The following is an 18,809-nucleotide window of genomic DNA, read 5'->3' as shown; positions in this document are numbered from 1 at the left end:
TATTTCTTCTCTCTCTCTCTCTCCCTCTCTCTCTCTCTCTCTCTCTCTTTTCCACCCCTTTTCTCCCACTCTGTCTGTCTCTTTCTCTCTCTGTGTCTTTTAACTTCTTATGCTCTAACTTACTTTTTTTTTTCTCTTTCCCTCTTCATACCCTTTGCGCTTTCTTTTCTCTTTTCTCTCCTTCTGTCTTTCTATTTTTTGGGGATTTCTTTCTTCCTCTCCCTTTCTTTTCCTCTCTCTCACGACTTTTTATCTTTTGCTTCTCACGCTCTCTTCCTCTCTCTCTTTTTCTTTCTTTGTCCCGTTCTCTCTCCTTTTCCCTCCCTCTTTCTCTTATTTCTTTCTCTCTCTTTTTCTTTCTCTTTAATCTAATAGTCCAGCCCCCGACAGAATATTTGTTCTATCGTGTGGCCCCCGAGTTAAAATGAGTTTGACACCCCTGCTTTAACCCATTAAGAACTAAAACACTTGGAGCAACAGCTTTCAACACAACCTTTTTCTTCTTTTTCCCTGTTTTTTTTCTATTTTTTTAATTCCTTAAAAAAAATCTCATTGTGTTGATTTTTTCCTAGCTGTTACTTTTTTCCTTTTGTTCTCTGTTTACGTTTTTTACTTTGTTTCTTTCTTTTCTGGCTTTTTTTCTGAAGCCCAGTGCCAACCTCCCACCCCTTCCCAGACAGCTTCACATTCCGTGTTTTCATGGAAACTGGCCACAACTTGCGGGAAACGGTTTCGAGAGCTCCGGGAGAATTTTCTTCTCGAGGTTTGAACTTTTAGTTTTCAAAACTTAAAATGAATGTCGCGGTTGGACTCATCCTTCTCTTGATTGGCTGCACTGGTGCAGGTAAGAAAAGGAGCTTGCCACCGGGTGAAATGAAATGATCTGCATTTCTCTAGCGCTTTTCAAGTCAATGACTTCCCAAAGCGCTTTACAATGTGCTTCACATTTCCCAATAGCGGCCTTGCAGCCATGTAAGGCGCTAACCTGCTTATTGGGGGTATTAGGGGTTCAGTGTCTTACCCAAGGACACTTCCACATGTAACACGGACGAGGCGGGATTCGAACTGGGATCCCTTGATCCCAAGACGAGCGCTCTACCTCCTGATTTTTGTATGCAGATATTGTAAAACGGGGAGGAGGGTTTTTTGGGGGGTTTTGTGTGTTACGCATGTACTTCTGTTTGACTTTTTAAGAGTGGTGGTCAATGTTCCCTGTCATTTTCCTTACGGGTCTAAACGTTGACACAAAGTCGGTGAGCAACGCTTGAAACAGCAGTGAGCAACGGCAATCCCAAGTGTGGCAACTAAGTCATTATCAAACATGTCCAAAACTTGACATCAAGTTACATTTTGCTGAGTTTCCGGCAATGCAAAATTTATCACTTTTGAATGAATTGACTCGTGCATTATTGCAAAGGTTGTACCGCCTACAAATATCATTTGTTTTTACAACAATTCTTTCACAAGATTTTCATTTTTTTTTTCCTGGTATCTTTTGTCGCATAATACTATCATTTTTGGGGGCTTATTGAGTCGGTTGCACGATACACAACTGTATTTAATCACATTTTTTTGGTGGAAGTACAATAATGGCAACAAGATTGACTTGGTATAATTGGAAATTATTTGAACGCTAACAAACTTTCTTCTTCTTTTTTCCGTGGTTTTTTTAAATTCCTTTAAAAAAATCTGATTGTGTTTATTTTTTCCTAGATGTTACTTTTTTCTTTTTGTTCTCTATTTACTTTTTTTTTAACTTTGTTTCTTTTTCTTTTTTTTTTCTGGCTTTTTCCTGAATTTTTCCTTCTTTTTTTTCTTCCTTTTGTTTATTTTTTCTCAGCTTTTCACTGCTTTTTCATTTTGGTATTTTTTTTCTTTTTTGTTCTATTTCCCCCTTTCCTTTAAGTCATTTTGTGCACCATTTTGCATCATATATGGATGAAAGAAGCAAAAACAACCCGAAGAGCCGTTTGGGACCCGAAAGAGCCGGTTCTCTTAAGTGAGCCGACCCGAAGAAGCCGGTTCTCGAAAAACTCTACCGACTTTAGTCAACTTCGTTCTCCTTCGACTCGACTTCAAAATACCGCATTTAGGACACAACGTCAGGGGAACCCGTGTATTTTTACCTTCATGCACTGTAACTTTGACTTAATTGGCTTCTTAATTAGCAATTTCGAGCCCTGATTTTTGTGCGCTGGCTAGATTTTCTTGTGCGCTGAGAATCTGCGAGCAATGCGCGATTCCGCACGCGCGCAGCTTAGCGGGAACATTGGTGGTGGCACATTTGCTTTCAATTCTATGCAGCTGCGGTATCATGATGTATCCAACTTTTTGTAAACAACACAGTATTTCCATCTTAGGTTTAAAACAGATGGGATAGCTTCATTTTGGTCGAGCATACAAATACTGCACGTCTTTTTAGTGTGTCGTTACGATGACGTTATTTTACAAGAATAGTCGAACTTGCAACATGCACACGATGGAGATTCACCCAAGAGGAAACAAGCATGGCTGTTTTCAGACAGGCAAAGTTCAATAAACTGCACTATACAGGAAACACCCAAGATACAACATTAAGCGATTCAGAGGTAGGGATCATAAAGAGGGACGTAAATATATGGCAATAAGCTAATGTGTTCGAAACCTAAAGTATTCCAGGTAAAAATATTACACGTGCATATGTAACCGCGGTGTACCTGTCCCTGGACTGGATGTGGATATCAGATACTGGAGACTGGACTCAGATATCAGACAGGACGAGACAGACGGGATCGATACCGGATAATGGAGCAAGATATCAGACAGGGCGAGACAGACAGGATCGATACCAGACACTAGAGACTGGACTCAGATATCAGACAGGACGAGACAGACGGGATCGATACTGGATACTGGAGACTGTAGCACGATATCAGACAGGGCGAGACAGACAGGATTGATATCGGACACTGGAGACTGGACTCAGATATCAGACAGGACGAGACAGACAGGATCGATACTGGATACTGGAGATTGTAGCAAGATATCAGACAGGGCGAGACAGACAGGATCGATACCAGACACTGGAGACTGGAGTCAGATATCAGACAGGACGAGACAGACGGGATCGATACTGGATACTGGAGACTGTAGCAAGATATCAGACAGTGCGAGACAGACAGGATCGATACCAGACACTAGAGACTGGACTCAGATATCAGACAGGACGAGACAGACGGGATCGATACCGGATACTGGAGACTGTAGCAAGATATCGGACAGGATGAGACAGGCAGGATCAATACCGGATACTGGAGATGGGCGCAAGATATCGGACAGGATGAGACAGGCGGAATTGATACCGGATACCAGAGACTGTAGCAAGATATCAGACAGGTCGAGACAAACAGGATCAATATCAGACACTGGAGACTGGAGCAAGATATCAGACAGGATGAGACAAGCGGAATCGATACCGGATACCGGAGACAGAAGCAAGATATCAGACAGGGCGAGACAGACGGGATCGATACCGGATACTGGAGACTGTAGCAAGATATCAGACAGGGCGAGACAGACGGGATCAATACCAGACACTGGAGACTGGAGTGAGATATCAGACAGGACGAGACAGACGGAATCAATACCGGATACTGGAGACTGGCGAAAGATATCGGACAGGATGAGACAGGCGGAATCAATACCGGATACCGGAGACTGTAGCAAAATATCAGACAGGGCGAGGCAGACGGGATCAATATCAGACACTGGAGACTGGAGCAAGATATCTCATATAGGTTTTAGATCAGGGGATGCTGTTATCATAGTCTGTAGTTTGCAATAATCGGTGGTCTGTGCAGGCCTTTGAGACTCCTTGTGATTAAGCACTATAAAAAAAACATGACTTGACTTTCATCATGTGGAGGTTTTGGAGTTTTTCCTTGCCCTTGTGTAGGTTTTAGATCAGGGGATGCTGTTATCATAGTCTGTAGTTTGCAATAATCTGTGGTCTGTGCAGCCCTTTGAGACTCCTTGTGATTAATGGTGTCACAAATAAACATGACATCACTTCACTTGACTTTCTTCATGCTGCGGTTTTTGAGTTTTTCTTTGCCCTCATGTCGGTCTTAGATCAGGGGATGGTGTCATAATAATCTGTACTTTGCAATAATCTGTGCAGCCCTTTGAGACTCCTTGTGATTAAGCGCTATAAAAAAAAAAAACATAACCTCACTTGACTTCATTTTTTTCATGTTGAGGTTTTGGAGTTTTTCCTTGCCCCCAAGTAGGTTTTAGATCAGGGGACGGTGTCATAATAGTCTGTAGTCTGCAATAATCCGTGGTCTGTTCAGCCCTTTGAGACTCTTTGTGATTAAGGGCGTCACATATAAATATGACTTGACTAGAGGGAAATGTAATATGTTATATGTTCTACTGCGGATCCTGAACATTTATTAATGCAATCTTTTAATAGCATGGCCAATGACCCCCAGCCCCCCCCATACAAACTGCTTTTTCTTCCGCATCAACTTCTCCATTTTGCAGTCGACCGAACTTCCCTCCGCTCGCAGGGACTAAGGCGATGCACAAACACTCACTCAAGTTATTCACCTTTGTCCTCTGGCGCCGTCACAAGGAACATCGCCGCGTCGGTTTGCATTCCCTGTAGCTCAGGGGTGTCAAACTCATTTTAACTCGGGGGCCACAGGATAGTACAAACATCTGTCGGGTGCCGGACTAGTAAATTAAAGAGAAAGAAAAGGAGGGATAAAGAAATAAGAGAAAGAGGGAGGGAAAAGGAGAGAGGGCGGGACAAAGAAAGAAAAAGAGAGAGAGGCAGAGAGCGTGAGAAACAAAAGAGATAAAAAGTCATGAGAGAGGGGGAAAAGAAAGGGAGAGGAAGAAAGAAATCCAAAGAGAAATAGAAAGACAGAAGGAGAGAAAAGAGAAAAGAAAGTGCAAAGGGTAGGAAGAGAGAAAGAGAGAAAAGGAAAAAAGGAAGTTAGAGCAAAATAGGTTAAAAGACACACAGAGTGAAAGAGACAAAGAATAACAAAGGAAGAGAAAAAGAGAGACACAGAGAGTGAAAGAGACAGAGACAGGGAGAAAAGGGGTGGAGAAGAGAGAGAGAGAGAGAGAAAGAGAGAGAAATAAATACAAGTACAGTGTCTTTGTTCGAGGCACCTGGCTTTGGCAACATCAAGTTGACATATTTCAACCTGCAGATTGTTTTTCTCTTGCGCTTCTCTGAGGTTAAAAGAGAGAGAGAGTGAGAGTGAGAGAGAGAGAGAGAGAGAGAGAGAGAGAAATAAGTACAAGTACAGTGTCTTTGTGAGCGGCACCTGGCTTTGGCAACATCAAGTTGACATATTTCAACCTGCAGCTTGTTTTTCTCTTGCGCTTCTCTGAGTGTTGTCTGGGGGGCCGGATTCAATCCCTTAGCGGGCCGGATCTGGCTCACGGGCCGCCTGTTCGACACCTATGCTGTGGCTTGTTTCCCCCGACAGCCGACGGCAGCATCTTATGCGATTTGTCAAACGTCTTTGACTGTGAAAAGAAATGCATTTATGAATTGAATCCGAATCTAACTTTCTACCAAGATCAGCCAAGAGGAAGAGGAACACATGGAAAGCCGCAAAGAGAGAGACGAGGATGGAAAATATTTGCCAGTCAGCTATTTTGCCAAAATCTGCAGACTTGCACTTGAGTGGAAACATACCGCTCTCACTGGCATTTTTCCAGTAGGCAATTACGGACAGGGTTGGGTAGGGTTACTTGAACTGGATTACTTTCGATGACTTTTGGATGACTTCAACACCAAATATGCTAATAAAAGACAAATCTGAATCAAATGATGACTCACTGATAAAGTTAAAACTTATATGAACTCTATGTTGGAAGAATTAAACGGATAAAAACAAGCATTAAGGTAAATAAAATGTATTAGCATTGGTGATGGCCCAAACACCACTGGCCACGGCTGGGCTCCCGGCCACACTGCGCGCCCCCGTGCGTCTCGTTAACTTTAGTCACACAGGAAACAGATAAATACACCGGAAATGCAACTTCAAAATAAAAGAGTACAAAACTGATAAACGTACAAGAGATGCAATTAGACTGATTATTGAACCGTTACTTCATGTGTGTGTGTGTGTGAAAGATTGTTTTTATATTTAGGAATTTAAAAACAAGTTATATTCACACAGTGAAATCTGAGAAATGTTACAACCAAAACGACCAACCTATCACTCACAACACACAATAAGCTTTCTCTCCTGGCTTTGATCTCTGGTGAAAACTAACATAAAATGCCACAGAAACAAAATGAAAATCAATCCAAACAGCTTGCCGACATCATTTTTGCTGTTCCATGTATTCCGTTACTCCCCAAGCCTGCACAAAATTGAGTCATTTTATTCAGAATTAGTTTCTTTTGTCTTTTATGAGCATATTTGGTATTGGAGTCATCCAAAAGTCATTGAAAGTAATCCAGTTAAAGTAACCCTAACCAACCCTGATTACGGATACTAGAAACTGTATTCGCGACGGCTAGAGTTGGTAACATCGCTCAAGCACCAATTCCTGAACAATCATGGATCTGCTTGAGACGATCTTCGCTGACCCTTTGGCGTCCAGGGTTGAGTAGGGTTACTTTAACTTGATTGATATCAGACACTGGAGACTGGAGTCAGATATCAGACAGGACGAGACAGACGGGATCGATACCGGATACTGGAGACTGTAGCAAGATATCAGACAGGGCGAGACAGACAGGATCATTATCAGACACTGGAGACTGTAGCAAGTTATCAGACAGGACGAGACAGAGGGGATTGATATCAGACACTGGAGATTGGAGTCAGATATCAGACAGGACGAGACAGACAGGATTGATACCAGACACTGGGGACTGGAGTCAGATATCAAACAAGACGAGATAGACAGGATGGATACCGGACAGGATACACAAGCAGGATACCGGACAGAGTCGAAACCCACGTCGTGCAGGTGCAGAGGTTCGTTGACGGACTGACAAGGAGTGAATGAGAACACTGAGCTTAAATAGGAGGGAAGCCAATCAGGCAACGAGTCGCAGCTGGCGCCAAACGGGCGGGGCCAAGTGAGGGCAATGGGCAACCGTGACATTCGGTAAAAGTTCGCCACTTTCGGTTTTAAACAAACATGTTTTTCTTTTTAATGTTCTGGAGACAGATTGTGATGCACATGGAAATATGGAGAGTGCAATATAAAATCTAATGACCAAAGGTTAACATGTATGGTTATAAATGACTGAAATAATACAGAGGTTATAAGATTTTCATAAAATCCTGATTATATGCGTACGGTTACCATTTCAATCTCACAACTGACTTTCCTCATGACACACGACTGCGTCCCTAGGTCAGCCACAAACCACATTGTGAAGTTTGCGGACGACACAACAGTGGTGGGCCTCATCAGGGACGACAACGACCTGGCCTACAGAGAGGAGGTGGAGCAGTTGGTGGGCTGGTGCAGAGACAACAGCCTGGTCCTGAATGTTAAAACTAAAGAGATCATTATTGACTTCAGGAAAAACCAGCCCAACCATGCCCCACTTCTTATCAACAACAAGGCTTTGGAGGTTGTCAGCAGCACCGAGTTCCTAGGGGTGCACATCACAGACAAACTCACCTGGTCCGTGAAGAGGGCACAGCAGCGCCTGTACTTCCTGCAGAGGATGAGGAGAGCCCACCTGCCCCCACCCACCCTTATCACATTCTACAGGGGCACCATAGAGAGCATCCTGACCAGCTGTATCTCTGTGTGGTGTGGAGGCCGCAGTGCCTCGGACTGGGGTAGTGTGAGGAGGGTGATGAGGACAGCAGAGAAAATCATGGGGACTTCTCTCCCCTCCATTCAGGAAATTGACCAGAAGCGCTGCCTATCCCGAGCCAAGAACATCCTTAGGGACCCCTCTCACGCTTATCATGGACTGTTCACTCTGCTAGCCTCTGGGAAGAGGTACTGCAGTGTGCGGTGCAGGACCACCAGGTTCTGCAACAGCTTTGTCCCCCTGGCCATTAGACTGTTAAATGGTCAATCACACACATAGTAAGCCTACACAGCTGCTAATCTGTACATCTGTTTGTTTTGTTTTTTTGCACTACTGGCAGTTCTCTTATACCTAGCCACTCCTTTGCACATCTGTTCTCCTCTGCACTACCGTACTCCATTGTTATTGTATAGTGACTTGTTTACTTGACTGCCCATTTTACACATCTGGTTAGCTGCTCCTCTTGCACTCTTTGCACTACTGTATTATACTATACATAGCTATAATTATTTAGTATATCATTAGTACTTCAATACTCTAACTTAAAACAACATTGTATTTATATCTGTACATTCAAGGAAACCTCGCGGGTCAGATGTATCGACATCTCGTTCTGAATACACGTGTACAATAAAGTAGATCTGAATCTGAATCCTCGTTTTCTTCTTATATGCGTTTCACGATGTCTTCAGATCAAACTGTTCTCTGAAGACACCAGAAGATCTAAATTGAAGTCAACTCGAGACGTCAGCCTACTAGATGTTAAATTAGGTTCAAATTGAGGTTTATTTTGTTGCAAATGTATTGCTTTTTTTCACACGTGACATTTGAATTTCTAGAGACGAAGGCGAAGCGGGCACCTCGAGTCGTTTCATCAAGCGTTTGTCAACAATCAAGCCTTCATGACCGTTTGGATGGAGTAGAAAAGGTACTTCTTTTCATACAAATGCGAATTCATTTTAATCTATAATGCATTGTATTTATGATATTGTTCTCTAGTTTTGCCATACTTTACATATTGTGCAGAAGTCTGGGGCAATCATTCCAAAAGTTCACTCCAGCCCCTATTTATCCTCCAAAAACGTGAAATTAGAAACATACACAGGGTAGGATATTGAGATCATACTCATATTTTAATCCTGCAGTCCCAATGATTAAAATTGGATGATTTAGTAAATTTTTTCACTGCACAACTGCTGTTTAAGGTCAACAAAAACAGTGCCAGAAAAGATCCATAAATGATTCATTCGGAAAGAAGGAAATAATAAGTTAAGGGGCGGTCGTAAATTCCTAATCCCAAAGGTGAGAACCACCAGGAAAAGTATGTGTGTGTCTGTGTGCGGAGTCAAACTTTGGCACAATTTACAAGACGAGAACAAACGATGTCCGACTATTCACTTGTTCAAAATTAAATACAAAAAACATTACTGGCGGAATAGAGAGACGAAGAAAATGGGGTAGGAGTGATACGAGAGATTGGGAATAGTGCGTCTCGAACTATGGTTAACTTTATGTTTGTCACGAACCAGGGCAGGAAACAGGAATGGAGAACCCAATCGCGTAACGTACTCACAGTTTATCAGGGAGAGGAGGAATGTGTGCGCGGAAGTGGATTGAAATCCGAACGAAAGAGTGGTCGAAATCAAACAGATCAGGGCAAAAATTAAACAGGATCAAACACAGGCAAATTCACAAAACTAGGCATTTCACACAGAGTCTTGCAGACGCTCTGACAACTAACGGCTCAAAGGACCGCGTTTCAGTACTCCCAGTGAGCAATCTGTCAACGCGTTTCAGCCGGTGTCCATGGGCGGGGCCAATTGGGCGCCGTGGCAACCGCGACAGGACCTGGCACCACACGGCTGGGACCAATTGGGCGCCATGGCAACCATGACAATTATAACTTAAGGGGCTGTCGTAAATTCCTAATCCCAAAGGTGAGAACCACCAGGAAAAGTATGTGTATGTCTGTGTGTGGAGTCAAACTTTGGAACAATTGACAAGACGAGATCAAACAATGTCCAACCTTTCACTTGTTCAAATTTAAATACAAAAAAAACATTCCTGGCGGAATACAGAGATGAAGAAAATGGGATATGAGTGATGCGGGAGATTGAAAATACGGAGTTTAAAACTAGCTATTATTGTTGCTATTGTTATACCATCTCATCTCATCAGCTGTATCGCTTATCCTCATTAGGGTTGCGGTGAGGCTGGAGCCCATCCCAGCCATCTCCGGGCAGTGGGCAGGGGACACCCTGAACTGGTTGCCAGCCAATCGCAGGGCACACGGGAACAGACAACTCACTCGCTCATTCACACCTAGGGACAATTTGGACCGGCCAATTCACCTGAAATGCATGTTTTTGGAACGTGGGAGGAAACCGGAGTGCCCGGAGGAAACCCACGCAAGCACGGGGAGAACATACAAACTCCGCACAGGAGGTTTGAACTGTGCAGCACATGCGCTAACCACTGCGCCGCCCTGTTACATGATAACAATTGTATTTATATCATTGGTGTATGTAATAGGAAAGATGATAGGGTAGGGAATATAAGCAATTGCTTCTGACTACCCCTTTTCGAACATATTATGTAACATTATTTTGTTGTTAAGTTATTGTTTTTGTTCTGTTTTTATTTTAACGTTGGAATAAAGTTTTCATTCATTCATAAATGCTGGGTGTCTTTTCATCCATTCACTCCTTTTCTAATGTAAGATTTATGACTGCCAGCATAAATCACAAAAACTTTACGAGTACGCTTCGACTTCATCCGACCTTCCCATAGAAACTGCTTCGGGCGAGTGTATTATTCATTTGAATCAAGGGATTGTTTAATTCATGACTGATGATTCCATTATTCATACCACAGCTTATTAATGTAGTACCGAAGGACACAAATATACGCTTTTTATCTGCAGCAAGTGGAGGACACTATGGGGAAGTTGGAGGCTGAGCTGGCAGATCTCCTGGAGGCCGTTGAAGATCACGAGCGGCGCCCCCGATTGGTCAACGCGGCAACCCCTGTGGACATCCTGGAGGACCCGCCGAACATGAAGTCCTAATGAAGACATTTGGGATTTTCTTCATTTAAAAGGGAAATAAAATGAAGAGGGTCAAACCCCCAAAGTGATTTGAATGCGAGGGAGAATGGAGCACAAGAACAGAGGAAGTATGCTTGCAGCAATAACCATTATCACTTTGATGATGCTGTACATCACAGGTGTCAAACAGGCGGCCCGCGGGCCAGATCAGGCCCGCTAAGGGATTGAATCCGGCCCGCGAGACAACACTCAGAGAAGCGCAAGAGAAAAACAAGCTGCAGGTTGAAGTATGTCGACTTGATGGTGCCAAAGCCAGGTGCCTCTCACAAATGCTGTACTTATATTTCTTTCTTTCCCTCATTTCTCTCTCTCTTCCTCCCTTTTTCTCTCACTCTTTCTCTCTCTCTTTCACTCTCTATGTCTCTCTTTTTCTCTTTCTTTGTTCCTCTTGGTCTTTTTCTGTCTTTTTACATTTTTTTTGCTCTCTTCCTTTTTTCCTTTTCTCTCTTTCTTCCATTTTCCTTCTCTCTTTCTTTCCTTCTCCTTTCCTTTCTTTCCGGCTCTCTTTCGCTCTATTCCTCCTTTTTTCCCTCTCTCACTATTTCTCTTTTTATCTCTTGTTTTTCATGCTTTCTCTCCCTCTCTCTCTCTCTCTCGCTTTTTTCTCTCTTTCTCCCTTTCTGTCTTTTTTGTCCTACCTTCTCTACTTCTCTCTCTCTTTCTTTATCTTTTCTTCTTTCTCTCTAATCTACCCTTCCGGCCCCCGGGACAATGCTAGTTCCAAGGTGTGGCCCCCAAGTTAAAATGAGTTTGACACCCCTGCTGTACATTATGAATCTATTTTTCTTCGTTTTCTGCTAGCGGCAGTCAGCTTTTTCGGTAAAATGAGGTTTGAGGATGTGAAATTTTTAATATTTCATGTCCAACAATGCTCACAACCAATGTTTTCTGTCATTTTCCTTACGGGTCAGAGTGTTCACACAAAGTCGGTGAGCAACGCTTGTTATCCGTCCGATATCTGCTCGTGCAATTGGTATCGATCTCTTCGGCCTCTGGCTTCCTGTCATTCCACGCCAGACTGCTGGCTTACGTCTTCCGCCCAACGATTGCCGAATCACTGGTTTTTGGGTTAACGTGCATGACTGTCCCATTTCCTTTAAAATAAAAGTATGAGAAACGTCACGCATTTGGGTTCTCCTCCTGTTCCGGTTCCTGACATTTTCTGATTACAAAATAAAACACAGATGACATAAGAACCGAATCAATAAGTCAGATAATTATAATATTGTATATATATATATATATATATATATATATATATATAAGTTGATTCTAATGGTCGAAGACGTCCTAAGTAACCAAAACGATAAAAAATGAAAAAAAATTATGACAATCATGATAGTATGCAGTGACACATTTTATCGATACACCACTAGCTCGCCAACTAAAGGAAATGAGGGTCATTTATGGTATTAGCTTAGTTTTGTTAGGACTTTAGCATAAGTTTGTCAAAAATCAAAATTTTCATTTCATTATTTTATGGATTATTTTATTTTACAAATTTAACATAAAATACTTGTAAAAAAGGATAAAGGATTTTAATTTTGTACATTTACAGATATTGTACTTAAAACCTGTTATAGTTAACAAATCGTTGGGATATTGTAGCTGAATGTTGTTTTTCCCTGCCCAAAATATATGAGAGTATGTTGGATGTGTTATTTTTTTAATTAGCTATTGTTGCTCATTTCGTTCGCTTTCGAGTAAGCTGCTGAGCGAATGAAATTCGGGATCAATTATCTTACTGATCAATCCATTGATTATATATATACCGTAAATTCCGGACTATAAGCCGCTACTTTTCACCCAAACGTTCAACCCTGCGGCTTATTCAGTGATGCGGCCAATTGATGTCATTTTTCTAACGGCCGCCAGCGGCGCTCGAGTACAAAAGCTAAGATTGAGAGCGGTGGAATATATGCGCCGAGGAAGACTGCAACTTCTTGGCTTGTGCATAAATTAAATTAGTGTAAACATACCCTCATCATGCAAAATGCAAAAAGAAAGGCACATCTGCGTGACGGAGAGGAGGGCATAGAATCAGGAGTGGATGGGAGCGTGGGACGACGTCTATATGACAAAGTTTCTTTCCGACACTGAGGAAGACTACTTTGATGGCTTCAGTTCTAAGGAGGAAGATGAGGACGGTTTACCGTCATTTTTACAAGTACGGTATGTTTTTTTAACAGACCCGTTTACTGTGTTGCGAGCGTGTTGTTAGTGTGTTGCTACCATTAACTGCCCTGTCACAGGCACGGTTTGGGATGAAAGTTATATTATTAGTATTAAAGCTTTGAAAACTCTCTCAGTGTACCGGCTTTCTTTGTAAATATGTGTATAATATGTATTTGCAACTGTATATTTTTGTAATGTATTTATTTGAGACACTTATTCTGATATGTTTTGCACGGGCGAATGAAAAAGGAGGGGGGGAACAAACAGGGGGTGACGGGAAGAGGAGTAAAGGTGAGACGTGTTTGTGGACGCAGCGGACAATAGTGGATATATATTTTTCCCACCCTTACCTTTGGAAATATACACTTTTTTCCTTGGATTACTTTCAACGGGACCCGGACTTTGCAGGTCTGCATCACATCTTAAGTACCGGTATCATTTTCCGTTCATTTAGCCGGCTGTGTTTTTTTTGGACTGTGTATTTTATATTCAGTTACAATCGCGGGACTCAAAGCCGGATTTGGGCTAATTTTGTGATTGTGTTACATGTTTTAATGTGGGCGCATGCGGCTTATATACAGGTGTGGCTTGTGTAAGTACAAAATCGGTTTTCCTCTTAAAATGTGGCGGGCGCGGCTTATAATCAGGTGCGCTCTTTAGTCCGGAATTTACGGTATATGAATATATAAAACACACACACAAGTGAATAATAAAAAAAATAGTCTGCAAGAGATTGGTTTGATAGTTCCCTATTATTTTTCCACAAATTTGATTTATTTGAATACTAAATATATTTGTTTTTCTTACAATTGCACTTTGTTGGTGATCGGAATGAGTGGAGAGGTGTTGCGAAAGGATAGTGGGATGTTTGGACGCATTCTACGATACGGCAGGGGTAAACCAGTGAAAGCTGTCGGGCCCTGTTGTTGTGTCACCCTGACTCGAGTGACAAGGCCGCTTTCTCGTGTCCCGTTTCTTCTGGAGGGACGAAAGCATGACCGACTTAGGTGCCGAGGTGCTTAACTTGTTTGGGTTTTTGGGCATTTGGGTTGGCCATGGTCCACAAAATATTTGTGTGTGTTTTTTGCTACTTTTTGCCTTTATTTTTTAAAAAAAATTCTTTGTTTTTTATGTTTTTGACTTGCTGTCGGTCACCCCTCTCAAGAGATAAGACCAGGGTAGATAGATAGACAATTGCACTGTGGCTTAATAATCAAAAGAGGGAATATACTCCCAAATCACTTACCTGTTGTGTTCGCCTCTACGGAATTTTCATTCCTTTACAGTCCAAAAAACACCCAAACGACCAAACGGGGGCAAAGAGTTTAATCTCCTTATGAAAGCAAAGGAAGCAGCATGTTTCAAACACAAAAAGCAGTTCCAGGAAGTCTACAGTACAAGGCTGGCCAACAAATTCCTCATACAAAACTAAGCACTGCTAGATCCATATACGGAAGAATACAGAAATTGCATCATCTTAATGGGCATTGGCTTTCCGACATTTACCATTTTTGCATACCTTGAGTGGACCACGGGCCATGAGACATGCTTTCCTGGTCGTATACAAACACGCTTTGAAAACACAGACGAGTATTCGAACATTAACACTTCAAAGTCAGGAGTAGCAAGCAATGCCCATGGGAATGATTCCAAATCATTTGTATTGGAAACGAAACATTTACAAACAATTGGCAAGCAGTTAAAAGGCCCAAATTGTACTGGATGTTTGTAGAATTTTCAACATTTTGTTGATGTGCGCTTAAAGTGAAAGGAAGCTCTCATTCCATTCTTCCAGCAATTGTATGACTGCAGGGTTGGGTAGGGTTACTTTAACTTGATTACTTTCAAATACTTTTGGATTACTCCGATACCAAATATGCTAATAAAAGACAAAAGAAACTAAATAGGAATAAAATGACTCCATTTTGTGCAGGCTTGGGGAGTAACGGAATACACGGAACGGCAAAAATGATGTCGGCAAGCTGTTTGGATTTATTTTCATTTTGTTTCTGTAGCATTTGATGTTCGTTTTGCCGGAGATCAAAGCCAGGAGAGAAAGCTCACCACGTGTTGTGAGTCATCATTTGATTCATATTGAGTTTCTTTTGTCTTTTATGAGCATATTTGGTATTGGAGTCATCCAAAAGTCATTGAAAGTAATCCAGTTAAAGTAACCCTACCCAACCCTGTGTATGAGCAAAATAACATGATGACTCACAACACGCGGTAAGCTTTCTCTCCTGGCTTTTGATCTCTTTGATCTCAGGCAATACTCCCCAAGCCTGCACAAAATTGAGTCATTTTATTCCTATTTAGTTTCTTTTGTCTTTTATGAGCATATTTGGTATTGGAGTCATCCAAAAGTCATTGAAAGTAATCCAGTTAAAGTAACCCTACCCAACCCTGATCGCAGGTCAATGACAACGCAATTTATTCAAAATTATTATTATTTCATATCGAAACTGATCAAAATCAATTATATAATTATTCACTCACAAATATATTGGAATATTTCAAATAAAAAGTTTCCAAATTAAACTGAAAACCAACACTGAATAATATTACAGACAGGGTTGGGTAGGGTTACTTTAACTGGTACTTTCAATGACTTTTGGATGACTCCAATGCCAAATATGCTCATAAAAGACAAAAGAAACTAAATAGGAATCAAATGATGACTCACAACACGTGGTAAGCTTTCTCTCCTGGCTTTGATCTCTTTGATTTCCGGCAAAACGAACATAAAATACGACAGAAACAAAATGAAAATAAACCCAAACATCATTTTTTGCCGTTCCATGTTTTCCGTTACTCCCCAAACCTGCACAAAATGGAGTCATTTTATTCATATTTAGTTACTTTTGTCTTTGATTAGCATATTTGCTATTGGAGTCATCCAAAAGTCATTGAAAGTAATCCAGTTCAAGTAACCCAACCCTGTTCAATTTGTAGACTGGAAACCACCCCCAAATCTCTATCTGAACACCAAAAATATCAAGACGACCTACAGGATCCCAAAAGGTATTTCGTACAGTACACCAATCCCATGCCGTCTATATAACATCAGGTTGAAGCACCTCAGTACAGTCCATGAACGGTCACGCAGGCCACTGATAGTCAACAATGATGCTAGCTATGAGGTATGCTATCGTCAATAGCTTGTGCATGCACAAATCAGGCGTTAAGGTTCGAGCGCCAAGTTTTGGCAAAATCGGGCGTACGCTGTACACTGCATGCAAAATAGAACTAGAAAAACAACATATAGCATCGGTAAAACACGGAGGATGCTACGTTTTAGGTCGCATACATTAATTTGGTCACCCGTTCGCTAACCTACATGGAAAATAGATATTGGACGTCTCTGTCCGTCAATGGCACTGAATGCGTTTTATATTGCGGGATTCTTGTTCATAATTGTCAAAACCTAGAACAGTACTATAGTGGAACTCCATCAGTGACGTGCGGTGAGGTGAAGTTCGTGTCTGGTGAGGCACAGTCTGATTTACAAATACATGAATGTTATTCATCATTTGATTTTTCAGAGAGAGAAGATAGATAGATAGATACCAAAGATAGAGATAGATAGAGAGATACCATAGATAGATAGATACCATAGATAGAGATAGATAGGTACCATAGATAGAGATAGATAGATGCCATAGATATAGTTAGCGATAGATAGCGATAGATAGAGAGATATATACCATAGATAGATAGAAACCATAGATAGAGATAGATAAATACCATAGATAGATAGATAGATGCCATAGATAGAGTTAGATAGATGCCATAGATAGAGATAGATAGATAGCGATAGATGTCTGGATAGATGTCTAGATAGATAGATGTCTAGATAGATGTCTAGATGTCTAGATAGATATCTAGAGATAGAGAGATAGATAGAGAGATAGCTAGATGTCTAGATGGATGTCTAGATAGATGTCTAGAGATAGAGATAGATAGAATAGATAGAATAGATAGATGTATAGTTGATGTCTAGATCAGACCTGGGGGGCCGTATGTTCTGCATGATTTTTGAGGTTTCTCTGATCCAATACAGTTGATTCCAATCACCAGTATCGTTAACGAGCACTTGCTAGCTTGCTAACGAGGTTATAATTTGTATCACCTGAGGTAAAGAAGAACAAACTTCAAAATCTGGCAGGACGTATGGCCCTCCAGGACCGGAGTGCCCAGGTCTGGTCTAGATAGATGTCTAGATAGAGAGATAGTTAGAGAGATCGATAGATAGATGTCTAGATAAATGTCTAGATAGATGTCTAGATAAATGTCTAGATAGATAGATAGGTTGATGTCTAGATAGATGTCTAGCTAGATGTCTGAATAAATAGAGAGATAGATAGATGTCTAGATAGAGAGATAGATAGATGTCTAGATGGATGTCTAGATAGATGTCTAAAGATAGAGATAGATAGAAATAGATAGAGAGATAGATAGATAGATGTATAGTTGATGTCTAGATATATGTCTAGATGGATAGTTAGAGAGATCGATAGATAGATGTCTAGATAAATGTCTAGATAGATAGGTCGATGTCTAGATAGATGTCTAGCTAGATGTCTGAATAGATATAGATAGATGTCTAGATAGAGAGATAGATAGATGTCTAGATGGATGTCTAGATGGATGTCTAAAGATAGAGATAGATAGAAATAGATAGAGAGCTAGATAGATAGATGTATAGTTGATGTCTAGATATATGTCTAGATAGATGTCTAGATAGAGAGATAGTTAGAGAGATCGATAGATGTCTAGATAAATGTCTAGATAGATAGATAGGTCGATGTCTAGATAGATGTCTAGCTAGATGTCTGAATAGATAGAGATAGATAGATGTCTAGATAGAGAGATAGATAGATGTCTAGATAGATGTCTAAAGATAGAGATAGATAGAAATAGATAGAGAGATAGATAGATAGATGTATAGTTGATGTCTAGATACATGTCTAGATAGATGTCTAGATAGATAGATAGATAGGTCGATGTCTAGATAGATGTCTAGCTAGATGTCTGAATTGATAGAGAGATAGTTAGAGAGATAGATAGATGTCTAGATAGATGTCTAGATAGATGGATACTTTATTCATCCCCATAGGGAAATCCACACTTCCAGCAGTATCCTTGTGTTGAAAAATAAAATAATAAAATAAAGATGTAGAATACAAAAATACCCACTATAACGTTTTGCTATAGAGTATATAAACTGTGCTACGGAAAATACACACTGTAATAATAATAGGGTAATATGCAAATGTGGGGGGTGGGTTTTAATGTGGGCTTTTACTCCCCCCGGGTGGGGTTAAATAGCCTCATGGCATGAGGGAGAAATGATCTCCTCAAAGAATAAAAATTTTTTCATTGCCTTACTTGAACTCATAATGGAAGTTTAAACAAGCGCTGCCTATTTTTGGATAAAATTATCGATAGATAGGTAAAGTTTTAAGAATTTTAAAAAAGTCAATGCAAAAAGAAAAGAGAATTACTCGATGGCTTGAATTGCTATTAGCTTGCTAATACTATCTCGTAATCTACTTTTGGGGCTAAGGTGTGCGCCGAATCAGAATCCTTGGTCTCACCAGTGCCCTCTGCCATGAGGCAAGAGAATTGCGTGCCTCACTTTGCATCTGCAGAAGCTCAGCACAGTAACACACTAATCATAATGATAACATTTAAAAGATGTGAAATTTCAGCAATTTTCAAACTGAAAGTCCC

At 41.0% G+C, this 18,809-nt stretch overlaps 1 long non-coding RNA gene across 1 annotated transcript; it reads left to right on the top strand.

Moving 5' to 3' along the window:
• Nucleotides 1-561: 561 nt before the first annotated feature.
• LOC148354528 (uncharacterized) lies at nt 562-12,027 on the top strand. The gene is made up of 3 exons (XR_015852442.1): nt 562-844; nt 8,635-8,723; nt 10,719-12,027. It is a non-coding gene; the product is annotated as an uncharacterized LOC148354528 (long non-coding RNA).
• Nucleotides 12,028-18,809: the final 6,782 nt, after the last annotated feature.

Source organism: Urocampus carinirostris, chromosome 13 (genome assembly GCF_059441175.1).
Source record: "Urocampus carinirostris isolate Australia breed hairy pipefish chromosome 13, RoL_Ucar_1.0, whole genome shotgun sequence".
In the NCBI taxonomy this organism is placed as follows: Eukaryota; Metazoa; Chordata; class Actinopteri; order Syngnathiformes; family Syngnathidae; genus Urocampus; species Urocampus carinirostris.
The sequence above is the reverse complement of the archived record's forward strand: the minus strand, read 5'-3'. Positions and strand labels throughout refer to the sequence as shown.